The sequence below is a fragment of the Lissotriton vulgaris genome, chromosome 5, assembly GCF_964263255.1.
Source record: "Lissotriton vulgaris chromosome 5, aLisVul1.2, whole genome shotgun sequence".
NCBI lineage: Eukaryota > Metazoa > Chordata > Amphibia > Caudata > Salamandridae > Lissotriton > Lissotriton vulgaris.
In genome coordinates, this window is record NC_141693.1 from 1,513,690,608 (window position 1) to 1,513,709,958 (window position 19,351).

The following is a 19,351-nucleotide window of genomic DNA, read 5'->3' on the forward strand; positions in this document are numbered from 1 at the left end:
AGCAATCTATATGGGACTCATTCTTTCCGAATAGGTGCAGCCACTGAGGCCTTTCACAGGGGTTGGACTGAGAGGGATATTATGCGGTTGGGGCGTTGGTCTTCCAATTGTTTCCAGCGCTATGTGAGGAGCTCGGCAGAGGAAGCGCAGGCGTCCTCCTCTTAGTCACGTTTTCTAATTGTCTTTTCTTTTTCAGGATCCGTTGCTGGACCTCGCTCCTCAGTGGTAACGGTCTGGATAGTGGGGCATTCCTTCGTAAAGTGGGCCAGAGTCCAGGCGGCACGAAGCTACTTTGGAGAGCAACTTGGTTTTAATGATCGAATGTTTAACGTTGTATGGAAGGGTAAAGGTGGGATGCTCTGGAGAGAGTTAATCCCTTGTTTGAACAATAACATGGTGGGCGGTTTATGCCCGGATATTTTGGTTATTCATTTGGGAGAAAATGATCTTTGTGCCACGAAAGGTGTTGTTTTACTGCGTGCTATGAAACGGGATTTAGGCCTCATAAAGGAGCTTTGGTCTGGGTGTCATGTTTTTTGGACGGAGTTGATACCGCGCAGGACATGGAGAGGGGCTGTGAACCCCAGGGCTGTTGATCGGGCCAGGAAGAAGGTGAATTCAGAGGTGTCTCGTTGCTGCAGGGGACTTGGCTTCAGCAGGATCTCGCACAGGGACATTAAATTTGAGTCAGTTGAGTTTTTTCGGGATGATGGAGTACATTTGTCACGGGTGGGCATGGATCTTTATCTATTGGAGCTTCGTGAGGTGTTAGCACGGGCATTGGCTATGCAGCGTTGATCCCCCTATCCTTTTTCTTTTCGCTTCGCGTGTTGGGGGGCAGAAAGGGAGGCGTTGTGTGTCCTCCCCCACCCGCCTATCTTTCTGGGTGGCGGTGTTTTTGTGTATCAGTACGGTTTTAGGCAGATTGTTGGTTGAATTTTTGATAGAGTATTTCTTTGACTGGGGCCGGGGTATGTTGGTCGTGGTTTGACCGTTCAGTTTTGTAAAGGGGGTATCTGCAGGAGTGCAGGGTCAGGCAGGGTCGATGATTACGGAGGGCCTGACCAATGTTATTTCAGTTGTGGTTTGACGAATAAAGTTTTAATGATGACGTATGTTTTATCTATGACGAAATGTTTATTGATGACGTAATGTTTTATTGATGACGTAATGTATAATATGTTATAATGTTTATTGATGTATTGTGGGGAGGGCCCAAATATGTTAGGGGTGGGGTTTGGGGGCCTGAGTGGTTAGTTATTTATTTATTTAGCGAGGTTTAGTTTTGTAAGGCGTTGCCAAGGTTTGTATTTGTAATGTGCACCTGTTTCCTAATAAAGCGGCCTTTTACACACACAAACAATTTTTGGTCTACTTTTCTCTCACCCCTCGCCCTCCCTCCCAATATCTTTGCTATACGAGAAACTTCTGAGGTAACCACCCGTTACCTACACAATCAGTAAGAATGCTATACGCAATGTCAGAGACTACATAAGGATGCTTTATTTTAAATAGGATCCTGAGGAGATAACCGAAAATGAAATAATAAACCTGAATGACACAGAAATTGAAATTTTTAATCGGTTTTTCTTCTTTTTACATTGAGGTAATAGCTTAATGCTTTTATATAAACTATACCCCTCCATAATACAACTGAATGCCATTAATGCAGTGTTCTCCTTTACAATAAATAGGAGTGTGGGAAATCGTGAAAATTCAAAAACGACCCCAGACACAAATATAACAAACAACAAACACTACTCACCGAGATGTAACTGCATCGGTGAGTAACAAGTGGATGTGAATACATGGATGTGAATACATGTTGCGTGCATGGCATGAAAGAGTGTCAGAAAGGCTGGGGCAGCACTAACTAGACATAAAATGTATTTAGCCATAAGTGTGTAAAAAACAAAGGGATGCATAAAAACAAAATTTACATAATGTATAAATTACAGGTGGTATTCATGTGAAACAATGTACATTTTATGAATCGTACTGTAGGAAAATGAGGTTGAACTATAGTTTGCATTAGATGCACGGATAAAAGAAAGGCCCTAGTTAAAAATGATGTATAGAATGTTAGAAATTGTGTGAACCATACTGTGAAGTACTGTTTTTGAAAAAGGGTTTAACTGTTCCCAGGGGCGATTAGGTTTGGACAATTCTTTTGTTTTTTTAAAAAAAAGATGAAAGTCACAGTGGTGAACCACGGAACTGTATCTATTTGTTGTATAGGCCCCAAGGTAGAGATGAAATTCTATTGCAATGGCATTACAAGATTAAGCTATAATATACAGAGATGAAATTCTATCACAATGGTATGATAAGATCAAGTTATAACATGTATAGTCAGTATGTGTAATACTAGGAGCTAAAAGCTATGTTTTATTTGTGCATTAGGTGATATACAGTTTTTGGAGAAACACATAGAGACTGTCCTGAGGAAGGGGGCCATAATCATCTAAGGCTTCCGAAACGTGTCGACGCATTCATAAAGAGTCATATTCGGAGTTGCCAACAAACATTTTGGTTATAAGGAAAGATTATTCCTCCCATTGTTGTCAAACGGGGGCCCGAAGTGACAAGATTAAGACAGATACTAGTGTCTTGTCCCATTTTCTCCATTTCCACATTAGGTGGTTTTAATTGTTTAACTACATGTTTTTAATTAGAAATGCATAGGAATTCATATGTTTTTTATTGAAATAAATTGTATATTTTTACATATATATTGTTTTTTCCTTCTGGTAAGTGTTTTCCAAGCCAAGAGATTGAGAGTTGAATGAATGTTGCAGAATGAGTATGATATGTCTCTGAATCCCGTCAGGATCTGAGAAAACGTAATCTCCCATAGGGAAAATACTTTTTTTACTAGACAGTGCACTGTACTGGTGTCATAAATGGCGCATTTCCCCTTGAAACCTTTATGACAGGAACAGTTGCGGCAGACTGTGGGGCCCTGCTAGATACATTCTTCCAAGAACTGCCCTCCTCGCAGATCTTGCGCAGTACTGGGGTGGTCTAAGCCAGTCGGCTCCTGCACAATAGCATTTACATGCCTACCCTTCCCACTCCCTTCATCCCTGCTGCTGACCCTTCTACAGTCCATATCAGCTAGTTTGGCCTCAATTTGCCCCAAACGGTCAAGTACCCCATACATTTTACAATCATTAACATCCACTATTTCTTTCCCCATTTGCCTCAACAAGTCCTCGATAGTCTCTTTACAAAAAGGGGCACCTAAGTTTGTCGGACCACTTTGGAGATCTCGGAGGCCGGGCCAAGGTTATGCTTCACTGATGGGGGAGATGATTGATCAGCTTTATGGCCCCGGGGGAGGAGGGGCGGGGCGGGAGGGTTGGCGGGGGTGTAAATCAGAGTAAAAAATGTGCTAGCATTCGCGCCAAGGCGAGGATTATGCAATCTCTCTCTTTACTGCAAATTAAACAGCAGCCAATAAGAAAATGTTTTACATCATAAACGAACATTCCCAGAATGCTTAGCGAGTGTTCCATAACAACCATAGAGACTAGCCCTATATATGAGTCTTGTCACGTGAGCACTTCCTCTTTCTTTGCCCAACGAGCAGTGTCCAAACTTAAAGTGTTCATCATCCACAGAAGATTTCGAAAAAACAGAACATTAACTGGAACCTTGAAACCAATAGGTCCTTAGGAATCCTGGATACTGTAGAACAAGTCGTCCCTTAAGCTCCAAATGATAGATCATTCACCTTTCTGGTCAGCACCTGAAATAGAAGTGAGACTTGTAATAACTGCCATAAACCTCTGTCATAGGGAGGGTGAAACGTGGCATTAACAATATTAATTGCAAAGTGGGTGGGATATCCTCGCCTTCGTGTCCTTAATGGAATTGAAAATTCTTGGCGCGAATGCTAGCAAATTTTTCTATTCTATTACAGGACCGGAGGCTCCGGATTATGCTAGTTTAACGCTTATCTAGAACAACAGAAGCAACACAGGTTTGTAATAAAATTGCTTAAATGTAGAACTAGACGACCAATCAGCCGCTTTCATAATATCATGGATACTGGTACCAAGCATAAAAGACTTTGAAGCCATAGCGCCTCTGACCAAGTGCGCCCCATACAACTCTGTGTCAATGCCCGCCTCTGACATAATGTATCTGAGCCATCTGGCAATTGTAGCAGAGGTAACAGGCTTAAAAGGTTTCTGTAAAGCTATTAACACTTTCGATGCTCCGTCATCAGCACAGCCCCCGGGGGAGTGCTGGCGCTCCCCCCCGGGACATCGATCGTGGGCATTGAAGCAGGGATGGCAGCGGAAGAGTTTCCACTGCCACCCGCGGGCCCCCCCACGTTTCCTGATTACGTCAGCACGCACAGCGTGCGCCGATGTCAGGAAACAGCCATTACAACGCAGCTGTTACTTCGCAGGCCGTTACGTCGCATGCGTTACAACGCATGCGACGTAACCACACGTACACTTTACGACGCGGGCCATTATATCGCATGCGCATTTAAAACGCATGTGATGTAATGGCATCGGAGCACAGACAGCAACGCAGGAACCGGGAGCAGAGACTCGGCGACACCTGGAACGGACCACGAGGAAGGAGAGAAGTAAGTGGGATTAGGGTTTAGTGTAGTCTCAGGCGGTAGTAGTGTAGCGCTAGGGCGCTAGGGCTCAGGGTTGTGTCAGGGGGTTGTAGTGTATGCTAGTGTTTAAGTCTTTAGGGCTTAGGGTAGTGTAAGGGGGTTGTCGTGTATGCTAGTGTTTAAGTATTTAGGGCTGAAGGTAGTGTAAGAGGGTTGTAGTGTATGCCAGTGTTTAAGACTTTAGGGCTTAGGGTAGTGTTAAGGGTGTTGTAGTGTATGCTAGTGTTTAAGATTTTAGGGCTTAGGGTAGTGTCAGGGGGTTTGAGGAAATATAAATTTTATGGTCAAGTTGTGTTCCCTAGCGTGTACCCCACCGTCTCCATGTACCAGCTTAAAGTGCATGTAACTTCCCTCCTGTGCCAGCTATGAAGACGCAAATACATTTGCGTCCAACGTTAACATGTCCTCTTTCAGACCCACCCTGAATGGGTTGAATAGTCCGTTCCTAAGTATGCTATGCCAACGTCTTTTTGTAGTGTACTTTACACGTTTTTCAGCTCTGGCAAAGTAGGCCCCGAATTTCTGCCATCGAGCCTTTTTCTGGCTTCTGACTCTGAAAGCCTCAGCCCAGGCTGTCTCTGTACCCGTGAACTCTGACTTACTTCCAGCGCGGCCCACTGCGCTTAGCTCAGCCTGCTGCCTGCCAAGACTGACTACAACCTTCAAATTATCTGTTCCGCTCCTCGAAAATACATTCCTGCCTACTAGTTTAAGTAAACATCCTCCAGCTGCAGAGCCAAAGGGCCGGCCTGTCTCCGTGCAAGTAATTCATAGCCTCTGTTACCATGCTCCCATGGAAGGCCCATGCCCCCACGCTTCTCATGCAGACACTCAGGCGCTTATACACGCACTCACAGTCAGTATAAAATAGCTTCTGCCCAAGAGAACTTTTCCGTTCAGATAATATGGTTCCCAAACATCAGATATCAGATATGATAGAAGCACAAGCTGATCTGACATGCCAGACTTCTGTCTCTTTCCGTCAGTGTAAATGTCAAGCCCCCTGCACCCTCCAGTTTCACGTCAATCACACGTCATGCAGCTGCGCGCGCATCCAAGCCTCCGATTTCTGCTGACATTGCAACATTTCTGTTTAGTGCCACCCCCATGTGACACCTACCTGTGACGTTTCTAGCGCACACCTCTAGTTCACGCCTAGTCCACGCCTTCTGATTACGTACTAGTAACACGTGGATGCTGTTATCTTGTCTTCTCTCAGCTGTTACGCCTCCTATATTGGTTTCTATGGTGTAAATTAAGTATATAAGCTATGTAAGACGGTAAATTAAATATTTACGACAGGTTGTAGTGTATGGTATTGGTTTAGGCTTTAGGGTTGTGTAAGCAGATCCGGGACAGACTGTACGTAGGGGTGGGGTCGTGTTTTGAGTACTGTTTTGCGGTAGTTTTAAATTATTTACTGTAGGGTATTATTGTGGACTGTGTGTTTGTAGGGTAGTGTGTTAGTGTTTGGGGGATATTTAGTGATTTAAATACATGCGGGAAAGTTGAGTATGATGTAAAGGCATATAGTATGCATTTCAAAGGAAATGCGAACTAATGCCATGCGTTGAAAAAAACATGCGTTGTGACGGTACATGCGAACTAAAAACTGCGTTGTAAAAGCACGCGTTGTTTTAGTTTGCGATGTATCGTCATACATCCGCCGACATTATCATGAAGCGCAGGACGCGCTGGAAACCATTTGTTTCCAGAGCGTCTAGCGAGAGGAGGTAGGTTTTGGCCTCCGGTGGGGCAGGGGGGCATTTTGTGGGGCCTTGAGGCATCGGGGGGGAGGAAAGAGTGTTTCCTCTCCCCTGATGTCCCAATGCAGGGCATTCCTGGTGCACGATCGCACACAGCGTCGCGATCGTGCACCAGGAATGCCCCACTAGACACCAGGGATTTGTGTTTTTTGTTTTAATTTGTGCAAACCCCTTAGGCAAGGGTTGCTTCCTAAGGGGCAAATTTATTTTCAGACTTTTCTGCTCCCCACTGGGGACAGATTGTCCGTTTTTTGGCCGATTCTGGGGGGGGGGGTAGAAAAGCCCACTAGAGCCAGGGAATGTGTTTTTAGTAAATATATATTCTGCCCCTTCTGGGGGCAGATCGTTTTTTTAAAACCCCACTAGACAGCAGGGAATTCTTTTATTTTTAAATGGAAGCGACCCCTTGAGCAAGGGTCGCTTCCTGGGCGCCCAATTTAAAGAAAATTATATCCTGCCCCCCTGGGGACAGACAGCCTGATTTTTTTAGCATTTCTTGCCCCGGGTGGGGGGGGGGTTCAGAAAAGCCCACTAGAGCCAAGGAATTGTTTTTTGTTTAATTGGAAGGGAAGTGACCAGTCGCTTCCAGGGGCCATTTTCTTTTTTTAGCATATTCTGCCCCCCGGGGGCATATCGGTTTCTTTATTTGGCCTTTCTGCCCCAGGGGAGGGCAGAAAACACCAGGGAGTGTTTTAAATTTGAAATGGAATGCAACCCCTTGGGCAAGGGTCACTTCCTTATGGGCCTAATTAATTTGGTAGACTTTTCTGTCCCCCCATGGGGATAGATTACCTATATTTTTGGCATTTCTGGCCCGGGGGAGGGGGGCAGGGGGCAGAAAAGCCCACTTGTGCAAGGGATGTAAAAATAAATAATGTGCTTGCTTCCAGTAGACATATATTTGTTTATGTATATTCAGCCCTTTCTGCCTCCATTTGTGTAGTGACATAGCCTGTTACATAGCCTGTTATAATGTTTATTGTTTTTATTTCTTGTGAATTGTAATGTTTTATTTCCCCCTTTCTTGTTCTTGTTCAAGGCTTTTGCTCTTTAGACTGTTGCAGGTTGCGGATTCGTTACTGATGGTTCTGCTGTTTGTGTAGTTGCATGTGTTTTGTAAGAGGCCCTTTTTGTACAATTTGAATGTGTTTTTTGCAAAGTGTGTAATAATACCAGTATGTTTGGTTTCTGTTTTTGTGAGTGTAAAAAATGTTTTGCATTTGTGCTTGATGTGTATTTTGTTTTCTGTATATTTATGTTTTTTTTCTTCTTTCTAGTGGGATATCGTTGACTATTTGCTGTGTCTTTGCAGATTAGGTGCTGGTGAGTGTAGCTATCCCTTGTAAGTAAATTGTATAGTTTTTCAGTATATAGATCTTTGTGATAAAGACACAATTTTTTTTACTTACTTTGCACAGTGTTGGTTGTTGACTTGTTTGTGCAGTCTCCTTTCTTAGTAAGGATAATGCGTAGCCGCCGGATTACTGCTCAGCAAGTTGTTGGAATGCTTTTTGATTCTTCCACCGACCATGGTCCAGAGACTGACTCTGATTCTGAGGCAGAGGTGGGAGGGGAAGATTTGGGTAGTGAGTTTTCTCTCAACATGGCATCATCTGATGATGAAGATACTCTGAGTGCTGATGAAGCTACTTTTGGTGTGGATGAAGTGCCTGTGTTAGAGGAGGACATTGCTGTGCCGATAGTGCGGCAAGAGGCATCTGGTATGCAGCCTGGGGCTGCTAGACTTGCCGTTGGTATAGTGAGACAAGAGGCATCAGGGCTGCAGCCTGGGGCTGCAAGACGTCTCATTGGTATAGTGAGAGAAGAGGCATCTGGGTTGCAGCCTGGGGCTGCAAGACTTCTCGTTGGTATAGTGAGTCAAGAGGCAGCTGGGCGGCAGCCTGGGCTGCAAGGCTTCCTGTTGAAAGTGCTGACCTCTCGGTTGCCCCAGGCATGGTGCAGCCGGCATTGCCAGACTTTACTGGTGTTCCAGGGTGTAGGGTGAACACTGAAAACTTTTTGTCGATTGATTTTTTCCAGTTGTTTATAGATGATGTGTTTTTGGCAGAGATTGTTAAGCAGACTAATTTGTATGCCGAACAGATTTTGAGGGAGAACAGTGCCAGCCTTAAGCCCCACGCTAGAGCTATCCGGTGGACTCCCACAAATCTGGAGGAGATGAAGAAGTTCTTGGATTTAACTTTTTTGATGGGCTTGCTTAGGAAGCCATCAATGGCTTCATATTGGTCTACTCGTCCCGTGATGGCAACTGCTATATTTCCGGCAGTCATGAGTCGTGATAGGTATTTGCTTCTGCTTCAGATGATGCATTTTGTCGATAATGGTTTAGCTTTGCCACAAGATCACCCTGATTGTGACCGTCTTTTCAAGATTCGGCCTGTCATTGATCACTTTGTTGATCGATTTTCTGAGAACTATGCTCCAGGGAAAGAAATTGCAGTGGATGAGTCTTTGGTGTTGTTCAAGGGCTGCTTGGTTTTTAGACAATACATTCCTAGTAAGAGGGTAAGCTATGGAATTAAGCTGTATATGCTGTGTGACAGTCGGACTGGATATGTGTTTAATTTCAGGGTGTACACCGGTAAGGAATCCCTTGGTTGTCTGTCCACTTTTGGAGTGACTGAGAAAATTGTGTGGGAACTTGGTAGAGGATTATTTAACATAGGCCATCATTTATATGTAGATAACTTCTACACTGGTGTGCGGTTGTTCAGGGAATTGGCCACAGTGGACACTGTTGCTTGTGGCACAATCCGCTCTAACCGTAAAGGTTTACCAAAAGAACTTGTTTTTCAAAAGCTTGTCCGGGGACAGTGTAGTGCAGTGCATTGCGTTGCGAGGAGCTTCTAGCTGTGAAGTTTTCAGACAGGAGAGATGTCTACATGTTGACTACCATCCATGATGAAAGCACTGAACCTGTGACTGTTTGTGGTGAGGTTGCTGAAGCGCGCAAACCTGTGTGCATTTTAGACTATAATAGGCACATGGGTGGTGTTGAAAGAGTAGATCAGAGGTTGGAACCGTATGCTGCTCTTCGTAAGGCTTACATTTGGTACAAGAAGTTGGCTATCCATCTTTTCCACTTGGCAACCTTTAATGCTTTTGTTGTGTTCCAGGAATCTTGTCCTCAGTCAAAGATGACTTTTGTAAAGTTTCAGGAGTCTGTAATAGGCAGCTTTGTTTTAGTGGAACAGGCAAGTGTTCCTAGAGTTGGAGTGGTGGAGGATGTTGCTAGATTGAAAGATCGCCACTGTCCTGATCACATTCCTCCTACATCCTCAAAAGACTTTCCCAGTCGGAGATGTAGAGTCTGTTGGCGAAGAGGTTTGCGGAAGGAGGTTTGTATGTACCGCCCCAAGTGTCCTTCTAGCCCTGGGCTGTGTGTGCCTGCTTGTTTTAGAATGTAACACCCGCAAAATAATTTTTGGGAGCATCCATGAGTGGTAAAGTGAACTGCCTGGCCTCTATTGTTTAATATTTTTTGTTCAGTTTCAAAGTTGGCATTTGTGTAGTGTATTTAGTTTTAGTTGTTGTGTTAGTAGATTTGTATCAATTTGCAATTTGTTTGTGTTTTCTTATTTATATTTAAAAAAAAAACTTAAATATGATGTCGGTTTGTGTGGAGTGGCGATTGTCTGGTGGTGTGCGTGGTCTGGCGCTTGGCTGGCAGTGTGCGTGGCCTGGCGCTTGGCTGGCGGTGTGTGTGGACTGGTGCTTGGCTGGCAGTGTGTGTGGTCTGGCGCTTGCCTGGCGGTGTGTTTGGATTGGTGCTTGGCTGGTGGTGTGCCTGGACTGGTGCTTGGCTGGCGGTGTGCGTGGCATGGCGCTTGGTTGGCGGTGTGCGTGGACTGGCGTTTGGCTGGCGGTGTGCGTGGACTGGCGTTTGGTTGGCGGTGTATGTGGACTGGTGCTTGGCTAGCGGTGTGCGTGGCCTGGTGCTTGCCTGGCGGTGTGAGTGGACTGGCGTTTGGCTGGCGGTGTGTGTGGACTGGTGCTTGGCTGGTGGTGTGCGTGGACTGGTGCTTGGCTGGCAGTGTGCATGGAGTCGTGCTTGGCTGGCGGTGTGCATGGACTGGCGTTTGGCTGGCGGTGTGCATGGACTGGTGCTTGGCTGGTGGTGTGCGTGGACTGGTGCTCGTCTGGCGGTGTGTGGGTAGTGACTTGATGCTTGTCACTACACACACTGCTAGCTGAGCGCCACTCCATGCAATCCATCAGTTTGTGTAGTTGCTGTGTCAGGAATTTGGGCGTGTGAAACTGATGGGCCCTTGAATGGCGCTGTCTGCTGGTGGAAGTGTTGTAATGTGACGGGTCCCCGGCTGGCGGTGTGAATGTTTTGTATGTGTCACACGTATGAAAGGTGTATGAATGGCCTATAAAGAGGTTGGTGCCTTGTCGTGGCTTTACAGCTCACGAGCTGTGATTCAATGGTTCAGTTTCTTGTCCTTTCAATTATTAACAGTGCATTTCATTTTTGTGAAATCACTTGCTAATACAATTGATTATACTGAACCACCACTCACCCTTGTGTCAAATCCAACCAGTATGTGTGTGTGTTTGAGGATTCGATAGCTGTGTAGTATTTTTCTTTTTGTATTTTTGAAGCAGGGTGCCCATAGTCCCTTTTTTGTGAATGTTGTGATGTGTTGCTTTCGTGCCTGGTGGTGTGAATGGTCTTCTGTGTATCAAGTATGAAAGGTGTGTGAATGGCCTGTAAAGCGGTTGGTGCCTTGAAGTGGCTTTACAGTTCACGAGCTGCAAGTCATTGGTTAGTTTTTTTTGTCCATGTAATTGACAGTGCATTTCATTTTTGTGAAATCTCTTGTTAATAAAATGTTATATACTGAACCATCACTCGCCCTCGTGCCAAATGCAACCAGTATGTGTGTGTGTTTGAGGAATAGATGGCTGTGCAGGAATCTTTGTGGCATATTACCAAAGGGGGCGATAGGCAATTATCGCCGATTTAGCGGTCGTTTTCGGCCGCTAAGCGGCGATAATTGTTTTGCCCAATTAGCAAGCTGTCGCTAACTGATGTTAGCGACAGCTTTTAGGCGATAGAGAGCGGTTTGGGGCCCGCTTTGCATGTCAGCGATGTTTATAGCTAATGACATGTAAAGTGGGCGTACCCAACCAGTTAGCGACTAAAAGCAGTCGCTAACGTCGCTATCGCCTATTAGCAAGGCAGGCGTAGCATTGGAAATATTTGTGCTAAGCTCGAATATCTCCAAATGCTAACACCTGCCCAGACCAGTTCTTAGCCATGTTATCCAATGGGAGGTGGATAACAAGGCTAAGAGCATTTTGTCGCTAATGCGTGAATATCGCTGTATTCTCAGCGATATTCACGCATTTCGCCGCTATCGCTGGATATTTTAGCACAATGGAGAAAAACGTTGCTAATAGCATGTTTTCTCGGGGGGCGTGGCTTGGATGCCGAGGAGGTAGGCAGCGTGAGCTCGGAGCTCCGTGCCCGATCCCGGAAAATATCCTGAAAATTCATTCGAACCCCGAGATAAAGGACATTATCCGGTACTGGACGGTACTGCGGAGGGTCCGGGACCCGCGGAAGACGACACCGAGCCTTCCCGCAGCAGTAACTTAACTTCGAAAGCTGAACTCGGCCGAGAAGTCGCGGACCCCAAAATGGCGGCGATGGCATGAGATCGCTTGTGACGGAGACATCTGCCCGGAGACCCACTGAAGACCGCTCCCGGACACGCTAGAGGTGCTGGCGGCCGCGTCGCGCCTCTCCCCAGGTGTCGGTAGAACTTTGGGCGCGCCCTTGGGCGGTGGTTGAGGACCGTCTCCTGATTGGGGCGACAACGGTGCGACAGTGACTCGGAGACGAGAACCCCGGATCTCAGGCGCAACTGGCGATGGCCGGGCCACGACCGCTCGGTGCTTCCTGCCTCTTGGTGACATTTCTGGACCTGAGCACCCGGCCGGAGGACGGTGCCCGGCGACGCTCGGAGGGCGACCAGGAACATATTTGAGGACCACCGCCCGTCCCGGCCCAGATGGGGAAACCGAAGGGGAAGGGGGATGGCGCGACCGACACTGAGGCGGCGGAAGGAGCAGAGAGAGACCAGGCGGCGTTACAGCGGATGCAGGATCGCATCCTGGAAGCCATCGCCACCACAAAAGATGCCCTACAGCAAGATATAGCTCAGGTGGCAACGGGCTTGGGCCTCCTGAAGGCCGACCACGACAAACTTAAGGACAGGGTGAAATCCGTGGAGACCACGGTTAAGGACTTAGCCCCGGCCCAGGCAACGGTGAAGGCCCAGATGGCCGACGTGATGGACCGTCTGAAGGTACTGGAAAGGAGGGCCGAGGATGCAGAAAACAGGAACAGGCGCAACAACGTACGCCTAGTGGGCCTGCCGGAGAAAATTGAAGGCGACGACATGGTGGGCTACTTGGATAACTGGCTGCGGACGGAGGTGGCGCCTGAAGGCCTGTCCCCCTTCTTCTCCCTGGAGCGGGCACATAGAGTTCCGGCGCGTCCACCAGCCTTGGGCCTTCCTCCTCGCCCGGTGGTGTTCAAGTTGCTCCATTACCGGGACAGAGACTGGCTTTTACAGAGGGCGAGAGAGGCAGGGCCCTTTCAAGTGGAAAACAACAGAGTCACCATGTTCCCGGACTACACGTTTGAGACTCAGCGACTTCGGGCAAACTTCTTGTCCCTCAAGCGCGAGCTCCGCCAGGAAGGCATCAAGTACTCCCTGTTGTTTCCAGCCAAGCTAAGAGTGGTGGTGGACGAAAAGTCTTTATTCTTTACGACTTCCGCGGATGCATGGGACTGGTGGGATACTTATAAGGCAGGAACGGACGGTGCTAAGGCCAGGGAGGAAGAGGCCAAGATGGAAAAGCCGATCAGACAGTCCCAACGGATCAGAAAGAATCGCAAGAGGACCGGGAAACCCTCGATGTCGCAGACGGAGGCGGAGAGGCAGGCGGCCCTACAGGCGGTGGTGGACTTATCTAGAGCCGCCAGGACTCAGTCTGGGAAGGGCACGGATTCGGAGGCCCCGGGAACGGGCTCAGAGACAGGACAATCGGAATTTGGTGGAGCCCGGGGCCCTATTGTGACGCCGCAGACCTCGGGAGAGATACTGGAGGCGTGTTGAACTGGTTTGGCGGAATGGACTCGTTGGTTGGACACCGGGGCGATGGACCCGCAGCAGTGGAAAGACATTGATTGAGGTTTTGGGGATCTGTAATGTGGGGATTGTGGGGTGGAGCGCGCGGGGCTGATTTGTTGGAGGTTTTATAGCATTGAGCCGCGCCTTACTGGCCCCTAAGGTCATCGCAGTGGGGACTGCGAATATTACCACCTTTCCTTGAGGGGTGATCGGGAGTGTTGGTTTGGATGGGGGTACTTCCAGTTGCGGGGGGGCCTGTCCTGGGGGGGTGGGAGTTGCGAGCAGTTGGGGTTGCTCAAGGGGTTGTAGTTGTTGGAGGGGTTTGGCTTCCTGTTTGGAGAGGGTGGGGGGGAGGGCCCGTGGTCGCGGGACTTAGGCGAACACTGTTCTTTGTTGTATGGTCCGGTTGTGTAGGGGGGAATGGCTAGTACTGGAGCGTTGAAATGTGTGACCTGGAATGTGCGGGGCATGCAGTCCATGACGCGCAGACATAAGGTTCAGGCGTACCTCAAGCGTAGGGGGGTTCACATAGCGTTCCTGCAGGAGACGCACCTAAATAAGCAGGAAGGGGCGGCTCTACAAAGGCGCTGGAGGGGGCAGTTATTCTACACGACATTTTCAGCATTTGCGAGGGGGACATTGATTTGGATACGGGCGGGGGTCCCCTTCCAAGTCTCGAAGTCATCGATAGACCCAGAGGGCAGATATGTGGCGGTGGAAGGGAGGCTGAGAGGCAGGATGATATCGCTCTGCAATGTGTATGCTCCTAATGTAGACCTGCCCGCTTTCTTGTCTAACGTCTCGGGCAAATTGGCGGGATACTTGGCGGGGCCGGTCCTCCTGGGGGGGGACTTCAACTCGGTTGAGGATGTGCTACTAGATAGATCCCATCCCCCGCTACGCGCGTCCCCAGCACATAGGATCGCCAAGCGTAGATTAGAATGGCAGGAGAGCTGGGCCCTCACGGATGCATGGAGGGCGTTGCACCCCACCACTAGGGATTACTCCTTTCACTCGCACCTGCATGATTTACATGTGAGGCTGGATGCGTTTCTTTGTTCGGAATGTGTGCTCCCTGCGGTGGGAGGGGCGGAATACTTGGCAAGGACGATATCGGACCACAACCCCTTGTTGATGTCTCTGGAATGGATGGTGACTGTTAACTGCGTGCCAACATGGCGCCTGCAACCTGACACCCTGGACGACTTGTTGTTCAGGGAGGCCCTGAGTGACCGTATCGAGAGGTATTTTGAGGAGAACAGTGGTTCGGCTTCCACGAGGGCGGTTGAATGGGATGCTTTCAAGGTGGTGGTGCGGGGACACTGTATTGGGCACACGGCAGGGGCACGGAAGACTTTGTTGGATGACTTAGACAAGGCTGAGACACGGCTGAGGGATCTTGAGAAGAGGCGCCCGAATCACCCAGACTTGCAGGAGGGGCTTAGCGGGGCGCGGGAGGGGCTGGCGGTAGAGCTAGAGCGGCTGCGTAGCTTCGACCACAAGGCGTACGTGACGAGGGCGCATGCGGAAGGTGATAAGGCGGGGGCGATGTTGGCTTGGCTTGCTAACCCTATCCGGGGGGGAGGGCCGATCATGAGGATACAGGAGCCAGGGGAGGAGCCTTGCCACACCCAACCCGGGATCCTGAACAAGTTCCGAGCTTATTATGAGGGGCTCTATCTGAGTGGTGATACGGGAGGGACGGAGGAGCTTGAGGAGTTCTTGGACGGGCTAGAGTTGCCGCGAGTGGAGGACTCGGAGGCAGAAGAGTTAGGGCGGCCAATCTCCCTCGGAGAAATAGGTTGCACTGTAAAACAGATGGCTAGAAACAAGACCCCGGGCCTTGACGGTCTACCGATCGAATTTTATGGCAAATACCTAGAGCATCTTGCTCCACGGCTGCGCGAGGTATACAATGAGGCACAGGAGAAGGGCCGACTCCCGGGCTCTATGTGCGAGGCCCTTATGATCCCACTCCTGAAGCCGGGCAGAGAGGGTGCGGCGTTGTCCTCGTACCGTCCGTTATCTATGCTGACGACGGATTACAAAATCCTCAGTAAAATTCTGGCCAACAGATTGCTGGTGCACATGACGAGCCTGGTTCATGGTGACCAGTGCGGTTTCATTCCGACACGCAACACCACTCATAACATCCGCAGACTCACGAGACTGATGGGTGTGGACTGGCCAGACACCGTCTCCCCATTTGTCCTGTCCATCGACATTGAGAAGGCATTTGACAGCCTCGAATGGGGATACCTGTATGAGGTGATGCGCCGCTTCGGGTTGGGAGACGGATATATACAGTGGACCAAGGTCCTCTATACTGAGGCGGTGGCGAGGGTCCGGGTGGGTGCGCTGATCTCGAGACAATACCCGATCAGGCGTGGCACTAGACAGGGTTGTTCCCTGTCCCCGCTACTGTTTGCGTTAGCAATGGAACCCTTCGCTGCGGTAGCCAGATTGGGCCGCCACTACGCAGGTTTGCCTTTTAGGGGGAGGCCGCACCTCATCTCCCTTTACGCGGATGACTTGTTGATGTTTTTGGCCAATGCCGGCGCCGAACTTCAGGGGGCGCGGAGGCTACTGGAGCAGTTCGGTAGGTTATCGGGCCTGAGGGTCAACTGGCCTAAATCCTGTCTGTTTCCCCTGAGGCCGGGAGAGCCGTGCCCACTCACTGCTCAGGAACTCCGGTGGGAGCCGCGCTGCCTACATTATCTAGGGGTTTATGTTTACCACACCCCGTCCGACCTGCTGGATGGCAACGTAACTCGCTGTATTAACGCCCTGCGTGGATCTACGGACTTCTGGGCGACTCTGCCGCTTTCTCTGGCTGGTAGAATTTCCCTGCTTAAAATGATAGCCCTGCCCAGGCTTTTGTACTATTTTAGGACACTGCCGGTATGGATCCCAAGTTCGGTTTTCAAACGCCTGAGGTCACTGATTATAGCGTTCCTGTGGGGCACGGGTAGGAGACGCATAGCGCTCGACACGCTGCTACGCCCCAAAGATGAGGGAGGTATGGCAGTGCCAGACTTCGAAGGATATTACCTCGCTGCCCAGCTGCAGACTTTTACTCAGGAGGTGGCAAGAGTTTATAGAGGTCCCGAGGACGCGAGAGTCGAAGGCACCCCGCGACACGTTCTGGCTTATATCACGCTGCACCAGAAACTCCGAGTGGGAGACCTGACGGTCGAGGAGCAGACTTTCCGTCTATGTTGGGACCGGGCCCGTAAGCGGGCGGGTATCCGCCTTATGTACGCCCCCGAAATACCGTTGGGCATGGTCACTGCCCTCCCACATGGAGGTGACTGGTCACGCTTGCTCGGGTGGGAGGAGGCGGGAGTACACGTGCTGGGTGACCTCTACGAAGATGGGGTGTTGCTGCCGTTTCGGGACCTGCAAGAGAGATTTGACCTACCGAGGGGTGACTATCTGCTGCACGCGGCAGTCACAGGCGCCATGCGAGCCCACTGGGGAGAGGGGCTGCAGGAACCAGGTACCTCAATGGCCTGCCAGTACGCCATGATGGCGGCGGGAACCTTTAAGGCCGTCACATGCCTGTACTCGCGGATGCAGCGGGAGGCCTTGCAACCTCTGGCAGCCCTGAAGGCCAAGTGGGAGCTGGACCTCCAGGTGGAGATACCAGACACGACCTGGGGCCAACTGCTGAGGAGGGCGCGGAAGAGCTCGAGGAATGCCAGGTTCCAATTAATCCACTTCTATGTTATCCACAGGGCATACCTTACGCCCGGGAAAATCCAACAGTACTTTGGGGCGACCGACGCTGCTTGCCCCAGATGTAATACAGCGGGGGCGGATTTCTGTCATATGCTGTGGGATTGCCCCTCTTTAGGAGATTACTGGCAGGACGTCGGACGGGTCCTTAACGGGGCGACGGACAGGGATATCCAATACACTAAGGCAGTTGGCATCCTTCACTGGTTCCCACACACACCTAGAAATACGATGTCAAGTAAATTTATAGATTTAGGGCTTATCCTGGCCAAGCGGGAGATCACACGAAATTGGAAGTCCAGAGTGGGGCCCACGTATAAAAGATGGTATGGGGAATGTCTGAGATGGGCCGCGTGTGATAGTACCCTACGATACCAGATGGCCTGGAGGTCGAATGATGAGAAAGCATTGGAAAGGGCGACTGCATGGGAGGTGATGGTGCAGGCGCTCAGGGATGTGGACGATGAGGGGCAGGAAGGCGAGAGCGAACTAGCCGGAGCAGACCCTAACACTATACAGGAGAACACACCTTAGCGATTGTTTGCTTCCTCCGGCAACACACCAGGCACTGATACATGGTTACTCAAGCGCAGCGCGACCACGGGGGAGGGCGGGTAGGAAGCTGGTTTGGAGGGATGTTGGGGTACCGAAAATTGGGGAGGGGGAGGGGCGTAAATCACAAAAGCATTCCAGGGTTATGTGCACAATGAAGCGGTCAGACAATGTAAGAAGTATGTGACCAAGACGGAGAAGAAGCTGCCCACATCGCAAGCGGGGAGAGCTCTCCGGACGAAAAACGAATGTATTCGACTGAACTGGTCCATGTCATACTCATTTTGCTGAATATCTTGCCTGTACTTTTATATTGGTGATGCAATAAAAATGATGTTAAAAAAAAAAAAAAAAAAAAAAATAGCATGTTTTCTCCGCAAACATATCCAGCGATAAGCAGCGATAAAAAAATCATCGCTAAACCTATTTAGCGATAAATATCGCTACTTGTTGGTAATATGCCCCTTTGTCTTTTTAGTCTCTCTGCCAAGGTGTACATTTCACCTAAGAATAACCTACCAATTGTAGATATTGTTGAAAACCCATGGGAGTACATGGTGATGTCTCTCTGGTGAATTCTAACAAGTTATTGTGTCCACAATATCCTGCAAAACTCGCAATGTCTGTCACATTTTCCTTGCAATATTGTGCCAAAATAATCACGCTGCAGAACGTTTGTCATTACGTTCTGGTTTTGCTAGGGGGTCACCTGGGTTTTTCACCCCGTGCTCGGCGGCCATTCAGGGAATCCGACAAAACCCACACATTCCTGAAAAGTAGACACCCGGGGCTTCCAAGGAGGTATGGCTTGCGTGGATCCCCCAACGTCCCCTTACCCAGAATCCCCTGCAAACCTCAATTGTAGCTGAAAAAAAATCAGTTCTTTCACACGGTTTTGTGTGGGAAAGTGTGGCATCACCGGGCTCACACAAATTTCCTACCACCCAACATTCCCCCAGTTCTCCCGATAAAAATGGTGCCTCACTTGTGTGGGAGGCGCAAGTACCCGCAACAGGCAAGGGCCCAAAACGAATAGCGGCGACATCAAAATAGCCTATCTCAAAACCACCTGCTTTTGCGAGGGGGTCACCTGGGTTTTTGGCCACGTGCTCGACGGGCATCTAGGGAAACCTACCAAACCCACACATTTCTGGAAAGTAGACACCCGGGGGCTTCCAAGGAGGTATGGTTTGTGTGGATCCCCCAATGTCCCCTTACCCAGAATCCCTTGCAAACCTCAATTTTAGCAGACAAAATCAGTTTTTTACACTTTTTTTGTGTGGGAAAGTGTGGCATCACTGGGCTCACACAAATTTTCTACCACCAAGCGTTTCCCCAGGTCTCCCGATAAAAATGGTGCCTCACTTGTGAGGGAGGCACAAGTATCCGCGACAGGCAAGGGCCCAAAACTAAGCATGAGCGGAAAATCCGTTCCGCTCGCGGATTTCGCGGATTTTCGGTAAATTTGCAATCCGCGAGATTCG